This window comes from Oryx dammah, unplaced genomic scaffold, assembly GCF_014754425.2.
Source record: "Oryx dammah isolate SB20612 unplaced genomic scaffold, SCBI_Odam_1.1 HiC_scaffold_10, whole genome shotgun sequence".
Lineage (NCBI taxonomy): Eukaryota > Metazoa > Chordata > Mammalia > Artiodactyla > Bovidae > Oryx > Oryx dammah.
The window spans coordinates 28,625,336-28,643,791 of NW_024070194.1; the positions used below are offsets into that span (position 1 = coordinate 28,625,336).

Consider the following 18,456-nt stretch of genomic DNA (forward strand, 5'->3'; position numbering starts at 1 on the left):
TGGGAAATAGATGGGGAAACAGTGGAAACAGTGTCAGACTTAATTTTGGGGGGCTCCAAAATCACTGCAGATGGTGACTGCAGCCATGAAATTAAAAGATGCTTACTCCTTGGAAGAAAAGTTATGACCAACCTAGATAGCATATTGAAAAGCAGAGACATTACTTTGCCAACAAAGGTCCATCTAGTCAAGGCTATGGTTTTTCCAGTAGTCATGTATGGATGTGAGAGTTGGACTGTGAAGAAGGCTGAGCACCGAAGAATTGATGCTTTTGAGCTGCGGTGTTGGAGAAGACTCTTGAGAGTCCCTTGGACTGCAAGGAGATCCAACCAGTCCATTCTAAAGGAGATCAGCCCTGGGTGTTCATTGGAAGGATTGATGCTAAAGCTGAAACTCCAGTACTTTGGCCACCTCACGCAAAGAGTTGACTCATCGGAAAAGACCCTGATGCTGGGAGGGATTGAGGGCAGGAGGAGAAGGGGACGACAGAGGATGAGATGGTTGGATGGCATCACTGACTCAATGGACATGGGTTTGGGTGAACTCCGGGAGTTGGTGATGGACAGGGAGGCCTGGCGTGCTGCAATTCATGGGGTTGCAAAGAGTTGGACATGACTGAGCAACTGAACTGAACTGATGCTCTGTCAGGAGGAGTAGAAATGGGTATGTCTTTTTCAGAGGGTGCAAAGACAGACCAAAATCCCAGTAAAATTCGTGGAAATATGTCCTTAGGAAAGAAGTTTCCGCCAGAAGATTTTCATGCCAGGATAGTCATCCTACATAATCCCCAAAGTTGGAAACAGTCCATGTAAGTTAGGTCAATTATGGTGAAACAGGATGTAGCCACCAAGAAAGCTGTAGAAGGATATTTACGGGCACGGAATGGTATCCATTGTACACTGCGCAGTGGAGTGAAGGGGCTGAGAAGACTGGGCAGCAACATGTGCGCACTATCTTATAGGAAAGGAACGAGTGAATAAATCGATGGTCAAGGGCACGCTGACCCTGGTCACTGCTCTCAGGGGACCAAGCGACTGTCGGGAACTTTCTCACTACAAACCAGGAGAAATGACAAGACGGTGGGTTTCCTAGCTCCACTGCTGACTAATCAGCTTTCCGTTCCCATCGATTTTGTTCTATAAATCACTTCCAATTGAATTATCTGGAATCATAATGCAAAGAGGCACGCACTTTAACGAGACCAGCAAACACAGACAAGGAAGACGGGCCCCTCCTCTCAACCGATTCAGTGAGGCGATTACTGTAATAACAGAGGAGGAAGTGGCAGGGCAGCCGGGGCAGGCCCACTGTCATAATATTTTCCTTGCAATTAAAACAGAATTTTTAAAAGGTAACATGAGTGGTGGAGAGGAAAAATCAGTGCCTGCCTTTCAGAGGTGAATAAAGGCGGACCGTGGGAAACAGGACCTGCATTCCAGCTCTCCGTTCACCAGCAGTGGCACCCGGGCAAGCTGCTTAACCTCAAGGCTTTATCTTGACCTGTAACATCGGGGGTGGGGGGAATGAGCCTATCTGCCCTGCAGAGGGGTTGTCACGGGGTTAGAATCCTCTTCGGAAGTATCTGATAAGAAGTGTGTGTGGCTATTTTCAGGTATGTTAAGATATATCAGGTATATAAGCATGACACAACTCCTTTCCACTCGAATTTTGCTTGGATAAAACTTACAGAAATCTAGTTAAGGCTCACGCATACCCTGAACCCATCAGCTCTGCACAGACTCCCCAGGCAGTACCAGTCATGACAGCCCCAAGCTGGAGACAGCCTAGTGTCTACATGCCATTTTAAAAAGATATTTTTATTTATATATTTGGCTGCTCTGGATCCTATTGTGGCATGCAGGACCTTAGTTGTGGCATATGGGATCTAGTTCCTGACCAGGGATCAAACCTGAGTGGCCTGCCCTGGGAGCTCAGAGTCCCAGTCACTGGATCACCAGGGAAGTCCCTCTATGTGCCGTTTATTGGATAAATTGTTGCGTGTTCGTACAATGGCACACAACACAAAGCAAGAGGCTACCACTGTATAAGACAACCAGGATGAGTCTTGCAAATATAATTTACATGAAAGAAGCCAGCCACACACACACGTACTGAATGATTCCACTGAAGTAAAAGACAGGAAGCTGGAAAAGAGGACACAGCCTCTCAAAACAGTGAGCCTAGAATTGTTGTCTGACCCAGCATCTCCGCCTCTGGGTATTTACTGGAAGGAATAAAAGCAGGATCTTGAGGAGATGTTCACAGAGTTCTTCGTAACAGCATCACCAAAAGGTAGAAACAACCCAGGGCCAGTGGCACCCTCTGCTTTCTGTTTAGGGGACATCGAGCCCAGGCCTGGAGGAGCCAAGGCCTTGATGATTTGAGGCAAGGCTCAGATCGGCTCACTCAGCAGCTGAGTCCAGAGGACACGGTAAAGGACACCCCCTCCCAAGAGGATCCAAGGGGACACCTGAGGCCCTTCAGGTGCCCGGAGACACAGGGATGGGAGAAGCGAGCCTGCTGGGGGATCCTGTAACTTCCTTTTCTGCTGTAGCAAAGACGGGGACTACCAGGCATGGAAGAACCTCACCTGCCTGGACACACAGCCAAGAGCGAGAACTGGCTCAGAGGCAGTGCTCCTAAAGTCACCAGCACGGTCACCTTCCTCCATGAAGCTGATTCACTCCCCTCCCTCCTGGGAAAGCTGAGTCCCTCATGCACCCAAGGTTCTCACTCAGCAGGACCGGCAGCCGGCCAGACGTCCCTCCCCTCCTGCCTTCAGACACTGGCAAAGATACCCGCTGTCCTGTGGCTGCTGGAGTTGGAGTAGCTGGGCAGACCCAGGGCCCGGAAGCCCAGGGCTGCTGATGTGATCTGAGCTCAGAGCACGGAGAAGCCGGTTCCTATCTCTCGTGTCAACCTGTTCCTTCCGCGTGGAGCCCCTCCTCCAAGGGCAGGTTTCTTGCACAGCCGCAGCTTTCTAGGGAACCAAAAAGAGGGCAAGAGAGGGTGGTGACTGGACACCCCTGCCAGTCTGCCTGTGTTCCTGGTGGCTCCAAGGCCCCGAAGCAGCCGGCTGACTTATCACCTTCCGGGCGTCATCACCTTCTCGGACATGCATCCCAGGGAGGCGCTGCCCAAGGTTTCTATCAAAACACAGAGGAAGAACAGGTAGGAAACACAGGTGAGGGGTGGAGACCAGGGCAGCGTCCAGCTCTGTGTGACTGGTAAGCAGCCACCCTCCATGCCCACAGGGTTTTCACTGTGCCTGCTGCCCAAGGGAGGTGCCGGGAGAGCGGGTGTCAGACCGCCCTGCTTCGCCTTTGTCTTTTAGTGCTCACCCACAATGGCTGGAGAAGGCTGCCAGCACCTCCCAGCTTTCACAAGGCAGGAGGACCTCAAGGGACACAGGACAGCATCGCTGGGATAAAGCCACAGCCACCTCACCAGACCCAGGGCTGGAGGACCAATGTCCCATCATGGACCCCTCACTATGGCCCCAGCTCTGGAGGGTTCCATGGCCCCACCCTGCTCACCACTGGACTCCCTGCTTTTCGTCTCAGGCTGGCTTTGCTGGCTTTCTTAGTTCTGGCTCTGACCAGAACACCGCAAACACAGAACTCTGGGCGTACAGGTTCCCTACTGGTGCCCAGTGGATCAGGCTGCCATGCACCTCCCCCAACATACACATTTACCGCCAGGGCCACCAGACTCCTGCCCCTACTGGGTCAGTCTCACCACCGGCCCCACAGCCACCCAGGAGCCCAAGAGTTTGGTGGGCCAGGCTCAGGTCAGCTCCCCACTGGCCCTGCTGTGGGCCTCCAGCCCACTGTCCCGTGGCCTGCCTGGAGAACTCGTGGCCCCTCAAAGACTGGAGAGCTTCCCAAAGAAAGAGTCACTACTTGTCAGATGTCTCCACTGCAGCTGCTGATGGCAGGTACCCCCCACATGACCTCCACTTCCTGAGCACAGGGTGGGGTGGAGGCTGAATGAGCCTGGGACATGGTACCCCAGAAAGTGACTTTGATAGAAGGGTGAGGAGGCCACTGCCCATGAGCAGTTAGTAACCAGCAAAGCAGAGCTCCTCTCTGGAAATGCCCCCTGCTGGAAACACCCCAGAAGAAGTCTGCTGCCTTGCAGGAGAATCATCTGTCACCCAGATTGGCCCTCCTGCCTAAGCCCTCCAGGACCTGCCTCCTCTGACAGGCAGTGGGTGGGGTCCAGGACACCCCCCAGGCCCCAAGAGCCTCTGCATGGTCCAGCCGACAGCAAGAGGGAGAGGAAGCTCCTGGTTGGAACACCCTTCTGGGAGCCCAGGGCAGGGCCTTGTTTCTGGGTGGAGACCAGCCTCTCCCCTGGGCCCCAGCTGGTAAGCTGAGCCCCCTCTGCAAAGGAGGGGTCAGTGGGACATCCACTCTGCCCACTGTGCTGGGGACTGCGGCATACACTGACCCCTCTGTGGCAGAAATCATGGGCTTCACACCACTGTGTAGTCAGTACTGTGTCCAGCACCACACCTACCTCATGTAGACACACACACAAACACAGAGACACACACACACACATAGACATAGACACACAGACACACGCAAACATACATAGACTTAGACACACACAGAGACACAGACACACACCCACAGTGACACATAGACATAGACACACACATACACAGAGACACAGACACACACACCCAGAGACACACAAACATAGACATAGACACACACACAGACACAGACACACAAAAACAGACACAGATACACATAGACATAGATACACACACAGAGACACAGACACACACACACATAGAGACACACAGACATAGACACACACACACAGAGACACAGAAACACACACAGATAGACACACAGAGAGACATGCATAGACACACAAACGCATAGACACAGACACACACCGACATACACAATACACACTCTTCTGTCACCCACAGAGACTCACAGCCTCCAGCGTCACTCACCACTAGGTGGCCCATTAAACCTTCAGGTTTTGTTTGTTAAACTCGTGCATCTAGATTATCACAGGAATAAAAATATAATAGAGCCTCATATGTAATTTTACATGAAACAGTTAAAATTAATTTTAATAAATCTTTGATTTACCCTGAAATACCCCCCAAATTATCATTTCAACATATAATCAACATCAGGGGTTATTAATGAAGCATTTTACTTTCCTTTTTTCTGCTGAGTCTTCAAAGTTCCCAGATATGTTTTATGCTTACAGTGCATCTAAGTTCAGATCCTAAATCTTTATCAGAAATCATTGCTTATACTTAAATTTCATAAGATCTAGTTGCCTTGATGACTTGTTCTCCTTGTCCGCAGCTCCTGTCGCCTCTATTTAGTTTCGTTTTCTTCTTTAATCCTTCATTCCTTCTCGATTCTAATTTTATTCTTATTATTGTTATCTAGCATCTTTGCCACTATCTGGCCATCATTTTCTAACCCTTATAAATTCTTCCCTTATAAAAAAAATAGCAACGTTGTGAGGGTCACAGAATGACCCATCCTGTGCTGAGATTTAAAGATCTTCCCTGATATCGGTGTTCTTTTGTTTTATACAATAATCCCAAACTAAAGGTTGATTTTCTGCTCTAAATTTAGTGTGTTAACATGGAACTTTAATAAGGTTTTACAAGGTTTACAACTTTTATCTTTTCCTAAAGAACATGGAAAAGGCCCCAAATCCATCTCTGCATAAATTCCTGAAATAGCTGCTCTTCTCTTTTTGTCCAGTTTATCTAGACTTGCCCCCAGCATGCTCTTACTCTACCACTTTTCTTTTTATCCTAACCTAGCCTTGTATACTGGAGAAGGCAACGGCACCCCACTCCAGCATTCTTGCCTGGAAAATCCTATGGATGGAGGAGCCTGGTAGGCTGCAGTCCATGGGGTCGCTAAGAGTCGGACACAACTGAGCAACTTCACTTTCACTTTTCACTTTCATGCATTGGAGAAGAAAATGGCAATCCACTCCAGTATTCTTGCCTGGAGAATCCCAGGGACGGGGGAGCCAGGTGGGCTGCCGTCTATGGGGTCGCACAGAGTCGGACACAACTGAAGCGACTTAGCAGCAAAGTCAAAAAGGATACTCATTTACCTGAGCTGTTTTAAACATACTTAAAAGCTTTCAAAAACTGCACAAGTATCAGTTTAAATTTTTAAAGGTAACAAAATCAGTTTAACATGCTGGTTGGCTGGGACAGGGTTTCAGAGGCCCCACCTTCAGGTAGCCCACCTGGGTTGACAGCCGTGAGACGAATGACGTTATCGGTGTTCTAAAGGACAAGCAAGATGGGGCGGGAGCAGATGCATGCCCTGCTGGCATAGAACCAATAGCAGAAAAGTCTCAGTGACCAGGCACTAGCTGGGTGACCTGGGAGGCCAACCCCACCCCTGCAGAAGGATGCCAGCTCAGATCCCAGGCCAAGGGTTTGAAAGCCCTTGGAGCAGGCACAAAGAGAAGAAAGGACAACAAGGGGACCTGGGGAGGGAGGGTGCCTGAGTAGCAGTTGAGATGCTGGGTTTTGGGCGGAGAGTGGTCCCTAACAATACCTTCGTCCTAACCCTAAATCTGAGAACCTTGCTTGGCAAAGGGGTATGAGCTGTGAGATGGGAGATGAGCCTGGTAGTCTCTGGTGTTGAGAGGAGGGAGGCTAGAGGCTCAGAGCCAGAGGAGACATGCGATGGAAGCAGAGGTGGGAGCGATGTGGGGAAAGGGCCATGAACCGTGGGGTGTGGCGCATCTGAAAGCCAGAACAGGAAAAAGCCTCCAGGAGGAGCTCCATCCTGCAGACACCGGAGGCAAGGAGGCCAAGAGTTGCAAGGTGCTGGCCATGTGCTACTCTTGGTCAGCTCAGGGACATGTCACAGTAGCCAAGACTCGACACCTCCCCGGGAGGAGCTGGGTGCTGCCAGCACCATGAGGTTGCCGGAAGACATGGCTGCTTTAAAAGGTTTGATCCATGCTTCTTAAATATTAGTGCATGATGGGACAGTGACCCCAAGGCCACACCCTTCTGGGCAGCTTGTAGTCTTGTCCCCTGAGCTCTCCTACAGCCCCACTTAGTGCCCCACTGCACATATGGACAGACTGAGGCCCATGGCGCAGCCCACGTGCCAGCCTAGTGGGCATGGACCATGGAGAAGCCCAGATGGGGCAATGTTGTAACGTGCCTAGGGTTAGGGTCAGGCTGGTCAGGTCTGTCCTTGGTTCCCTGGACGGACCTACTGTGCTGTGTAAAACTTCCCAGGGCTTCCCCCCTGGAGCATTTAGGAGTTTCCGTGGGATGATGGGGTTTAACTCTGTGTGCTGGAGTGACACCCACTCACGGGGACAGATGTCCCAGTCAGAGACAGAGGGAGCTGAGACAAGGAGACACATTTCCTCCTCGACCAGAGAAGAGGAAGAGGGTGGCATGAATATTCAGATCAGTGATGCCTATGAATCTGAATAGTATCACTTGTGTCAGCAGGGTGGTGCAGGGGGGTACCCAGAGAGCTCTGTACCTGACTCCACCCCAGGGGACTTCCAGCCTTATGCAAGCTGGTTGTCAATTATTTTTTCTGCTCGAAAGATTTATTTGCTACTGAACCCACTTTTCTGGAAATCTCTTGCTTTTTCCCTTATCCAGCAGATGTTGGCAATTTGATCTCTGGTTCCTCTGCCTTTTCTAAAACCTGCTTGAACATCAAGGAGTTCACGGTTCACGTACCCAAATAGGAAAAGGAGTATGTCAAGGCTGTATATTGTCACCCTGCTTATTTAACTTCTATGCAGAGTACATCATGAGAAACACTGGACTGGAAGAAACACAAGCTGGAATCAAGATTGCTGGGAGAAATATCAACAACCTCAGATATGCAGATGACACCACCCTTATGGCAGAAAGTGAAGAGGAGCTAAAAAGCCTCTTGATAAAAGTGAAAGAGGAGAGTGAAAAAGTTGGCTTAAAGCTCAACATTCAGAAAATTAAGATCATGGCATCCGGTCTCATCACTTCATGGGAAATAGATGGGGAAACAGTGGAAACAGTGTCAGATTTTATTTGGGGGGGCTCCAAAATCACTGCAGATGGTGACTGCAGCCATGAAATTAAAAGACGCTTACTCCTTGGAAGAAAAGTTATGACCAACCTAGATAGTATATTCAAAAGCAGAGACATTACTTTGCCGACTAAGGTCCGTCTAGTCAAGGCTATGGTTTTTCCTGTGGTCATGTATGGATGTGAGAGTTGGACTGTGAAGAAAGCTGAGCGCCAAAGAATTGATGCTTTTGAACTGTGGTGTTGGAGAAGACTCTTGAGAGTCCCTTGGACTGCAAGGAGATCCAACCAGTCCATTCTAAAGGAGATCAACCCTGGGATTTCTTTGGAAGGAATGATGCTGAAGCTGAAACTCCAGTACTTTGGCCACCTCATGTGAAGAGTTGACTCATTGGAAAAGATTCTGATGCTGGAAGGGATTGGGGGCAGGAGGAGAAGGGGCAACTGAGGATGAGATGGTTGGATGGCATCACTGACTCGATGGACGTGAGTCTGAGTGAACTCTGGGAGATGGTGATGGACAGGGAGGCCTGGTGTGCTGCGATTCATGGGGTCGCAAAGAGTTGGACACGACTGAGCGACTGAACTGAACTGAACTGAACCCACTTTTGGTGTTTACCTGACTTCCAGGTGCTTTGAAAAGGAGCTTTACCCTGGGAGGTGGGGGGAGCATCTGGCTCCTGTGCACCTCTCAGTCATTCTGGGCAGTTGCGGGGCTTTGTGCTTTCTGGAAAGAGTCCATGTGCCTGAACTCACAGCTTCGCCCTGCACCTGTCACAAAGGGCTGAGCCGCTTCTCTGACACACTGGCTCGTGTCCACAAGGACAGTCTGTGACACAATGGTCCCACTACCAGAGGGTCAGGAGAGGGTGCTATCAGAGGTTGCCAGGAGCCAGGCAATCAGGAAATTTCTTTCTCAACCTGCCCCGAGGCAGAAACTTGACTCCCTTTGGGCCTGGTAATTTTCCAGAACTGAAACTTTCCTCTCAAGGGGCAGGAAGGACATGAAGCCACTGGCCGCTCAACCAGAAACATTTCCGACCGACCAGAAGTCACAACTGCCCAGAGTGGAGCCAGGACGTGACTCAGCAGAACAAGGGGGTTGGGGGCAGGGGCAGAGGCAGCCTGGGGACAGCAGGGCACACCCAGGTCTATGGAAGCTGGGAGGCCAGGCCACCCACTACTTTGCAAACCATGTGCTCTCTGGCCACACGTTAGGGGCCCTGATGGGTACAGAACAGTCTGGAGGAGGTGGTTCAAGTGAGCAAAGACCCAGAACAGGGCCAAAGGAGAGGGGCTGAGGAGGTCACTATTCCTGATCCCATCTCCTGCTCCCATGGTGGGAGCACCTGGGGGTGACAGGAGGGTATGCCGGTGAAGGGTTCTCCCACTTGCCGTGCGGGTGGACAGCTCTGTGTGCCTGAACTCTGCCCAGCTCCCCCTAGATGACCCCTGAACCAGACCCAAGCAGAAAGGAAGTCACGTGTCAGGCTGAGCCTGTGTCCGGGAATCCTGCTCTGCCCTCAGGGCATGGGGTAGGATGGGGGTGGAGGCCCCCCCGGAAAGTGACATTCAGGTGGGCACCCTCAGGACTCAGCAGGTACAAGGTTCACCTGCCCTCTTCCCCTGACCACCTGGGCCTCTGCACTGCCCCCTCCAAGGCCACTTGGGATGGAACTCCCAGACCTTGGGCCTGCTGGTCATGGCAGCATAACCGTATTGACTGATGTACTTTTGACCCGAGCTCGGCCCCAGAAGTGCTGGGAACAGACCTTCCCCACTTCTAAGCAACTTCTGCAGTTCTGTATCTGGGTATCTCTACGGGAAGTTCTTTGTTATTATCTAAGTAATCACTATCCAAAAAGGGAAATGTCCATTTAAACCACACTTTGCCAGTTTTACCAGAAAGACCAGATAAAGCCGGAACTTGCATGAAAGGATGGAGCGAGGCTTCCCTCAAGACAGAGGAAGTAGGCATCACACCCTCCGTTGTCCAGAGGGGCCATACAGTCCCCACTCTCGAGTGTCAGCAAGGGACAAGTGGGGACGACACAGACTGTGTCCCCAAGTCCCCCAGTCCCTGTGGCCACCGGGAGTTGCAGGTTGGTCTGAACAGAAGCCGAAGCCGATCAAGTCCACGCAGGTCAGCGGAGCCCTGGGTGTGCTCCCAGAATCCGTTGTGGGGAGGCCCCCCTTTCACTTTCCTCCCCAGAAATGAGGGCGAAGAAAACGTAAATGCACATCCCCATTTCACAAGCTCAGTTATCATAATAAACCATCTCCCTCCCTGGTGGCTCAGATGGTAAAGAATCTGCCTGCAATACAGGAGACCCAGGTTCGATCCCTGGATCGGGAAGATCCCCTGGAGAAGGGAATGGCAACCCACTCCAGTATTCTTGCCTGGAGAATCCCCTGGACAGGGGAGTCTGGTGGGCTACAGTCTGTGGGGTTGCAAAGAATCAGACATAACTGTGCAGTTAACACTTTTTTCCCACATCCAGGCAACTGCCTATGAGGTAGAAGAGAAGCTGAGAAAGTGCCTTAAGAGGAGGACCCTCAGCCTGGGGTCACTGTCTGGGGTGGACAGTGCGAGCTTGTGCAGGGGCAGCAGCTGGGCTCCATGAGCGAGCACTCTCCTTGACCATCACCCTACGAAGAACTCTGCTCCACGGACCCACAGGCTGGAATTTCCACTGTTTTCCATCCTTTGGTTGATACTTTGCCCTGAACAAGACAGAACAAGCAGGCTGCGGCAAAGCCCTCCCCGAGGCCGCCTTCCTGCCCTGTAGGACCGCAGCGGCTGGGGTCGGTTTCCTGCTTGGGAGAGCAGTGCCAAGGGCAGGAGTGGGGCCAGCTGCCCACAGGCTGGCCCGAAGGCCACCCGGGGTCAGAAGACAGACAGGTGGGTGTCCATGAACTGGGAGCAACCTTACCTGCAGGAGGTGGTGGAGCTTCACTGGAAATACCTTGCTGCCCCCTGGGCCAGGTCCCCACAGCCCACACTTCATACCCCCAGGGCTTTGCACAATGAGGCAGCTCATGTGCCAGGGTGGGGGCTGGGGCTGGGGTAGGGGGCATGGGTACAGCTCAGAGCTGGGTCCAGGGTGTGCGATGAGTAGCCCGGGGGAGGATGGCATGGCAGGTGACTTAGTGAGCAGTAAGTGGCCCTGCTCCCTACAGCCTGGCCTTTTCTGGGTGCCTTCCTCTCCTTGCTCAAGACAGCTCGGGGCCCACTGAGGCCTCAGACCAGAAGCAGGGTTCTCTGGATAGAAGGACACCTGGGGAGAGGTCAGAGGCCTTCACATGGAGTTCTCGATGCCCCCTCCTCCTCCATGCCCCTCTCTTCTGTTAGCAGCTCCCTCCCAGGCCCCTCTCAGCTGAGGGGGCCCAGGGGGCCTAGGCCCCACATACGTGCCACCTAATTTCCACAGATGAGGGCCCATTTCTCGCATCCAGGCCTCACTGTCCCTGAAACCCAGAGCACCACCAATACCACCATTGACCACACATCACTCACTACAGTTTGCCAGAGCCAGGGGAAGTCTCCTTAGAAGTGGGACCCAGAAAGCAAGGACACCCCCAGACAGTGCTCCTGTCACTATGAGCAGAGCCTGGACAGAAGGCAATTAACACCTCCCAGGCCATGTAGAGACATAATTAATGAAGGTTATAAGGAAAATATTTATCGAACACTTGGTTTTTTCCATTTCCCTGGTTTGAGGCAACCGGCTATGAGTCACTTGTCATCTGTATTTGAGTTAATCAGACTGGGCAGCCCCCACCTCGCTCAGCCAACTGTGGAGCCTGTCCTCTGGGGCCCTGGCCTGCACAGCTGCCACTCACCGGCTCCATCCCATGGACAGGCACAGTTGTCTATGCTTCACCCACTAATGAACACTTCGGTTGATTCCATCTCTTGGCAGTTGTGAATAGTGCTGCTGTGAATGTGAGTGTGCAAATATCTTCTCAAATCTCTGCTTTCAATTCTCTTGGGGATAATATCCCCAAGAGCATTGCAGGATCATATGGTAATTCTGTTTTAAGAGGTTTTTTTTTTTGTACAACTGCCAGCCTGTTTTCCACAGCTGCACCATTTTACATTCCCACCAGCAATGCATGCCCTCGGACTTTTTGAAAAGCCCCCAGAGGGTAGAGAACGGGGTGGGTGTGCTCTTGAGAAATGCTGACATGAATTCCCTGGAAATGCTGCCCTGGGGCCTCCCCTGCAGCCCCGACCCACGCGGGATCCTGGGGCCCAAGTCGCTTGCAAACATGCAAGGGATAGGAACAGGAAAGTCTGAACCAGAGTGGGCCCAGCTCTGAGGAGTTCATGGCTGGGAGTGGGGGTGGGGGCTTCCAAGGGCAGAGAATGGCTTGGCCCAGTGGTGGGGGAGGAGGGCTGACTCAGGGCTGGATCCTCAGAGCAGCCCAGCACAGGGGAGCAGCCAGAAAAAGGGTCCTTCCAGAGCAAGGGAGGGATGGGGAGGCGGGGGAGAGGGGCTGTGGGTTTGAGGACCAAGGGCTGGAAGGAGCTCAGCCCCTACCTCAGTGGCTGGTGTGCGAACTGACTGCGCCCACAGCCGGACCTCACCTGTGACTGAGGCCTGCATGGGAAGAGCTGGGGCCATCCAGGGAGCTGGCACTGCCTTGGGGAGACACCCCCACCTCGAAAACATGGTGTCCGGGGCCTGGGCAGAGCCCTCCTGCACCGACTCCTTTCCCTTGTGGCTTCCTGTGTGCTGAGCTGGGGATGCCTGGGCCCCCCTGAGGACCCAGCACTCCCAGTAGACGAGGGTGGGGGTGTCTAGGAAGTCAGCACCCCTTCCTCCCACCACCCAGGGCTGACAGTGGGTGCCCTTCCCTAGCTTTTGCTAAAACAGGTGCCAGGCCGCAGGGGTGCAGCCACCAGGTACCTCACTCTGCGGCATCTGGGTGGCATGGACGTTGTCCGGTGACGAGAACCTCGCTCCCCATGTGTCACTGGAAGTGACCGTCACCAGCCAGGACTGGAGAGACCATGGACGCAGGAACATAGCCACCATGCTCAAGCCAAGAGCGAATGGTTCTCCTTTAAAAATATCCTGTAACAGAGCTTCCCTGGTGGTTCAATGGTTAAGAGTCCCCCTTGCAACACAGAGGATGCCGGTTCAGTCCCTGGTCTGGGAAGATCCCACACGCGGCAGAGCAGCTAAGCCCGCAAGCCGCAACTGCTGTAGCCTGCGAGCCCTAAGAGCCGGTGCTCTGCAGCAGGAGAAGCCACCACTGAGAGGCCCGCGCGTCACAATGAGAGAAAAGCCCGCGCAAAGCAACAAAGACCCACCACAGCCAATGAATACATGTCTTAACCATCCTTTGATATTGTTATAATGTCAATCTTGCAGTAAATAAAATTCCTGTGACCAACGGAGGAGGCAGAGGGAGCGATAGACACAGAGACCCAGAGAGCCGAGGCGAGAATAAAGCCTGGGGGCAGGGGCAGAAAGTCAGTGAGGCTGGGGAGGGAGCAAAAGGAGTTGGGCCTCAGGAGGGACATGGGACATCCTGGCCCAGGGTCTGGGGTCCCTGGGAGCTGGGAAGGACAGGGCAGGACAACGCACAGGGTGTAGACAGCGAGCAGAAGGGGCGGTGGACAATCATGATGAAATGCAGGAGCCCGTGGGCACTGGCACCCAGCACTGCCCCTGAGCTGACACTGCACAAAGACACACGGGCCTGGCCCAGGGACCCGTGGGGACAGCGGCAGAGAGGACGAGCCAGGTGCAGAACAGGGAACAGGAAGAGAGAGTGACTCAAGGAATGGTTCTGAGAAGTGAGTATGGGCAGAGGGGCTCAGCTCTCTCCAGAAGATTCACTGAGTGAGATGAGGACTCAGGGAGGGAGCAGGTGAGGGCCCCAGGAGGGATTCTGGCCCATGACCCTGTCTGGGGAACAATGGGAAAGGCCCACGAGGACACCTCCCAGGACCACAGTGCTCGTGGGAAGAAGCTGGAGGAAGCCTGGTGGGGAAACGGGGTTGGAGCACAGGGACAGAGGGAAGAAGCCCTGGGTAGTGCCAGGGCCTGAGGCAGAGTGGTACGACAGAGGCCTTGTAGGGCGGGGGACTCATTCCCTAGAGATGCTGCCGGAGGGGCCTCGCTGGAACTAGGTGAGTGGTTAGGGGCTGGAGGGGGTGGTCTGGATGGAGCTGAGGGCAGCAGGGGCAGTACTGGGGAGGGGTCTGCACCGGAGGAGGATGGGGTGACCCGGCCACAGTCGCTGAGGTGCTCAGGTTCAGAATTGACCTCATTAGCCCAGCCAGGAGCGGCTGGAAGGGTTTGGAGGGTTGAGAGGTATGGCCGCAGAAGGGGGTCCAGCAGGCCTGGCCCTCACCTGAGCGGAGGGGGAGGATGCAGGGGGGAAGACAGGCAGGAGGCTGCCTCTGCCAGCCTTGCTGAGCCCGGAGGAGACCCATAGGGCCTGCACACACAGGAACCTCCAGGGCCCCCAGAGCCACAAGTTGCCCCACTTCCTGCTGTGGATCAGGCCATCTGGGATGCAGAAATTGACCAGGCTCTTCAAATCCCCTCAGGGGCTCCATGTTCCTGGGGTTTAATAGAACATTCAGGCCCCTCAGTGAGCCAGAAAATTGCATTTGTACCCTGGAAGGAGAAAACATTCTCCTAGGTGGGAGAGGGCCAGCTCCTCTGCAGGACACTGGCCATGGGCCATGCAGCTGCAGAGCATTGGACAGACCTCACCACTAAGGGGCCTTAGATGTCGTTCTCTCTCCCTGAGAACTGACTTGAACCTGCCCACCCACTGGATGGGCCGTTCAGATCAGAGCAAGCTGGTACAAGCTGAATAGGGTCCAGGTGGCTGCCAGGCTTCCCGGGCCCCACAGACGGCAGACACCTCCCCAGAAGGAAGCTCAGGACCAGGAGGCATCACCCTTGTATACTCTGGGCACTGTCTCCTGATTCCACACCCCCTAGTAGCCCTTTCAGTGGCCTCAGCCAGGCCCCAGGAGCTTGGAGAGGGCCAGGCTGGTCATTCTACCCTCAAGCGAGGCTCCTCAGGGACCCCACACACCTCAGGCAAACCCCAGAGTCCCATCTGGTTGCCAGGAGGGTCACCCACAGGCCCAAGGGTCTCCTCCCTGATGGCAGCCCCTACTTTCCCAACGCAGGCCCTCCTCTCCTGCAATGCAGCGGCTCTGCCTCCTCACAAACCTCGGCCCTCCAAGGAGTCAGACCCCACCAGGGCCTGGCAGACCTGCAGGGGTGTTGGCAGCACCGGAGTGGCTCTCCACCTTGACCGGCAGACTCTTCTGCCCCTGCTGGCCCAGAGCCATGGTTGGCCCTCCTTTCTGGCTGCTGCAAAGCCATGTCACATCCTCTTCAAGGCCACAACCCACAGACTTGTCAGGATCCTGGAGGCAGTCCTCCCAGAGGGGGCGTCTCCCACCCAGCAACCCCCCAGCACCCTAAGAATGGCTGCAGGGCAGTGGCGACTGCACTGTCTCAGCTCCACCACTGGGCTGGAGCCCCGGGTGGCGGGCTTCTCAGGGGGGAATTTGTCTCTCATGTTCTGGTGATGGGAGGGGTGACTGTCAGGCCTTGGCACCTGTCAGTCAGATGCAGCAGAGCAGTCTAGGATATCTGGCTGCAGCTGATCCTCTGATGGTTGGAAAGGTCCTAGATGGGGGAGAAAGATGTGTCAAGGGCTCAGGCCACTATTTGCCCTGGCTTGGCCAGTCCTGGTGACTCAGTGAGCAGTTGGCAGGAAGTGGCCATCTCTGGTCATGGTTCTGGGACTCTGATAAGACCATCCTGAGCAGAGAGTACACTGGGGGCCTCGTAACAGAACCCAGCAATACGTCAGCTTCCAGGGGTGAAGAAGAGGGAAGACAGGAGGTGTGGTTCTGGAGGACTTCCTGGAGGAGATGAGATAGAGATTTGCATAGTCAACACAGAAGGAAATTTCAAGAACATTACAAGGGGAGAGGAATGGGGGTTGAAGAACAGCTCATGAGGCATTTGTGGCATGAGCAGTGGACACGATGGGTAGAGCCCAGGGAGAGTGAGGCAGCGGGCAGGCGGGACAGGGAGCCAAGAGCAGGCAGGACCGTGGGGGACACAGGACAAGGCCACTGGACAAGAGAAGGATGGGGAAGGAAAGGCGCAGGGGAATCCAGAGGCTGAGAGCAGGATGACACACCCTGATCCACTGAAAAAGCAGAGGCTCCAGTCCATTGGTGGCCCAACTCTGTCCCTCCATCCCTGGGCCATCACTCCTTTTTGTTGGTGGTCATGAGTGGCAGGACATTTGCTCCCAGGAGGTAGCAGCTTGGTGGTGGAGATGCCAAGGGCAGGGTCTCACAGCACGGAGAGGTCCCAGCCCCTCAGTTTGCTGAGAGTCTCAATCAGATGCAAAAGGAAGAGAGGCCCAGGCACACTGCAGAGAGCGGTTAATAACTGAATATCTGCATTTCATGTCTTTAACACAAAACCTCCTCCGTGCAACATATTCTTCCTAGTCACCAGGCAGTTACAGGATTGAAGACTAACACTGGGCATTACAGGTGGGCGGGCTGGCATGCAAGCCGGGTGGGAGGCTTGGTGGGTTTCTCTACACGTGTCGGTAGACCCTGCAGTGCAGGCATAGCTATGGTTGAAGCTGATGTAATGACTCACCTGAAGCAAGGGCTTTCAGGAATGAGAGGTCTCTGCCAAGTGGACCATCTGACCCCTCATCCATCCCCAGACTGGCAGGCAGGCACTGGGCAGGCCCAGGCGGCTCCCATGCCCTCTGCCTGGCAAGACATTTGCCTCTTTATGGAGGCGGATGCAGAAAGATCGCACACGTGGGTCCACAATGAAATTCAAATGGTTTTTACAGGGAGATGCTTGGCAGCTGAGGCCCGGTGTCTGGACAACACTGGGCTCTGCCGGCGCCGGGGGCCTGGCATGTCTCTTCCTGAGCTTCCAGCAGCACCTGTGCCCTGGAGCTGCCAGCATTGAGGTGCCTTCTCCCCATTCTGCTGCCGGTCTTCCCTAGAACAGAGGGGGCCCCAGGTTTCCTCAGATGTCAGGGCTCAGAGGGAGGGAAGTCCAGACTCCATCTTCTTCTGCCCAAAACCTAATCTCTCACTCAGGTTCTCTGAGCTATATCCAGCTGGTGGCTTCTAAAGAGAACTGGCCACCATAGCATCTGTCAGTCCAGACGCCTATCACCAGCGGAATAAGCCAGATCCAAGAAAATGCTTGTGAACAGGGGTCTCTGTTCCCATCGCCACTGCCAGAAGGGCCAACGCACATTCCTCCGTGTGATTTATCTGTGCATTCATAAGCCTAGGGAGAGCCTCCCTTTCTGCCAGCATTTTGGGAGAATGCCCAGGACCTGTGCAAGGAAATCAGATTCCCTGGCAGCTGCTTTCAAAGGCCACAGATACTCTAAAAAAGAGAGATGGAAATGAAACTCTGACTTGGGAGAGTCACCTTGCTGGGGACTCACAAAGAGCGAGGAAGAGCAGGGGTGTTGTGGCCCCGAGTCAGCCCTTCTCAATTTGTCCATACCAGCCAGCAGGCATCTGCGCTGAGCTGGACAGCGGCCCAGCCCAGCAAGGCCAACATCTCAGTTCACATCAGAGGTCAGCAAAGCAGGGCAACTGGAACACAGAGATCCTGCCATGATGATGGCAGCTCACTCGGAGGGCCTGGGGCATGCCCAGCAGGAGCTGAGCCCTGTTTAGGGGGACAGGAGGCTGACAAAGGGTTCCAGGAGAGGTCAGCAAGCGGCCACACAGACTCCAAAGCCGTCTGCTCTGTTCCAAAGGTGCTCTCCCTGCCTAAGCTGGAATAACAACTTTGAGGAGACAAAGTTCACTTTTTACCATCCATGGACTCTTGCTACCAAAGATCCTTCCAGAGACCTGTGCCCTCCCCTCACCAGAGAAGCTTAATCCCCATGAAGCTCTGCCTTCCAGGATGTTTGGACAACTCTGGGTTGACTCTTTTCCCGGGACCACGCTGACCATATAATCGTCTTCTTGGGTAAGCCAGGTACGCACTGTCAGCCCACACCTGGACCGCACTGAATAATAACCCCCGCCTGGATGCAACATCTAACAGATCCCAACAGCTCACGCAGGCTTGCTCTGTCACCCAGCCAATGCCCTTAGCCTTCAGCGAAACTGTTTTTCAGGCAACACAGTTAAATCAGCCCACTTTGTTCCAGCATGTTCTCGTCATTTCTGAGACATGGTGTCAATTGTCACTAGATGGAAATGAACAACTTAGGAATCAAAAAAGGAAGAACAAAAGACAGTTTCTAATGATTCAAATTATATATATGCAAAGTTCCCCCAAACAGAAGTGACCACAAAACACTCCACTAATGTAGGATTTTGTGTTCTG

At 53.7% G+C, this 18,456-nt stretch overlaps 1 long non-coding RNA gene across 1 annotated transcript; it reads right to left on the bottom strand.

Annotated features, from left to right (window-relative positions):
* Positions 1–2,043: 2,043 nt before the first annotated feature.
* Positions 2,044–11,667, bottom strand: LOC120868809. Its single transcript, XR_005722317.1, has 2 exons — positions 11,580–11,667; positions 2,044–3,146 (listed from the first exon to the last, which is right to left on the bottom strand). It is a non-coding gene; the product is annotated as an uncharacterized LOC120868809 (long non-coding RNA).
* Between the last annotated feature and the right edge of the window lie 6,789 nt (positions 11,668–18,456).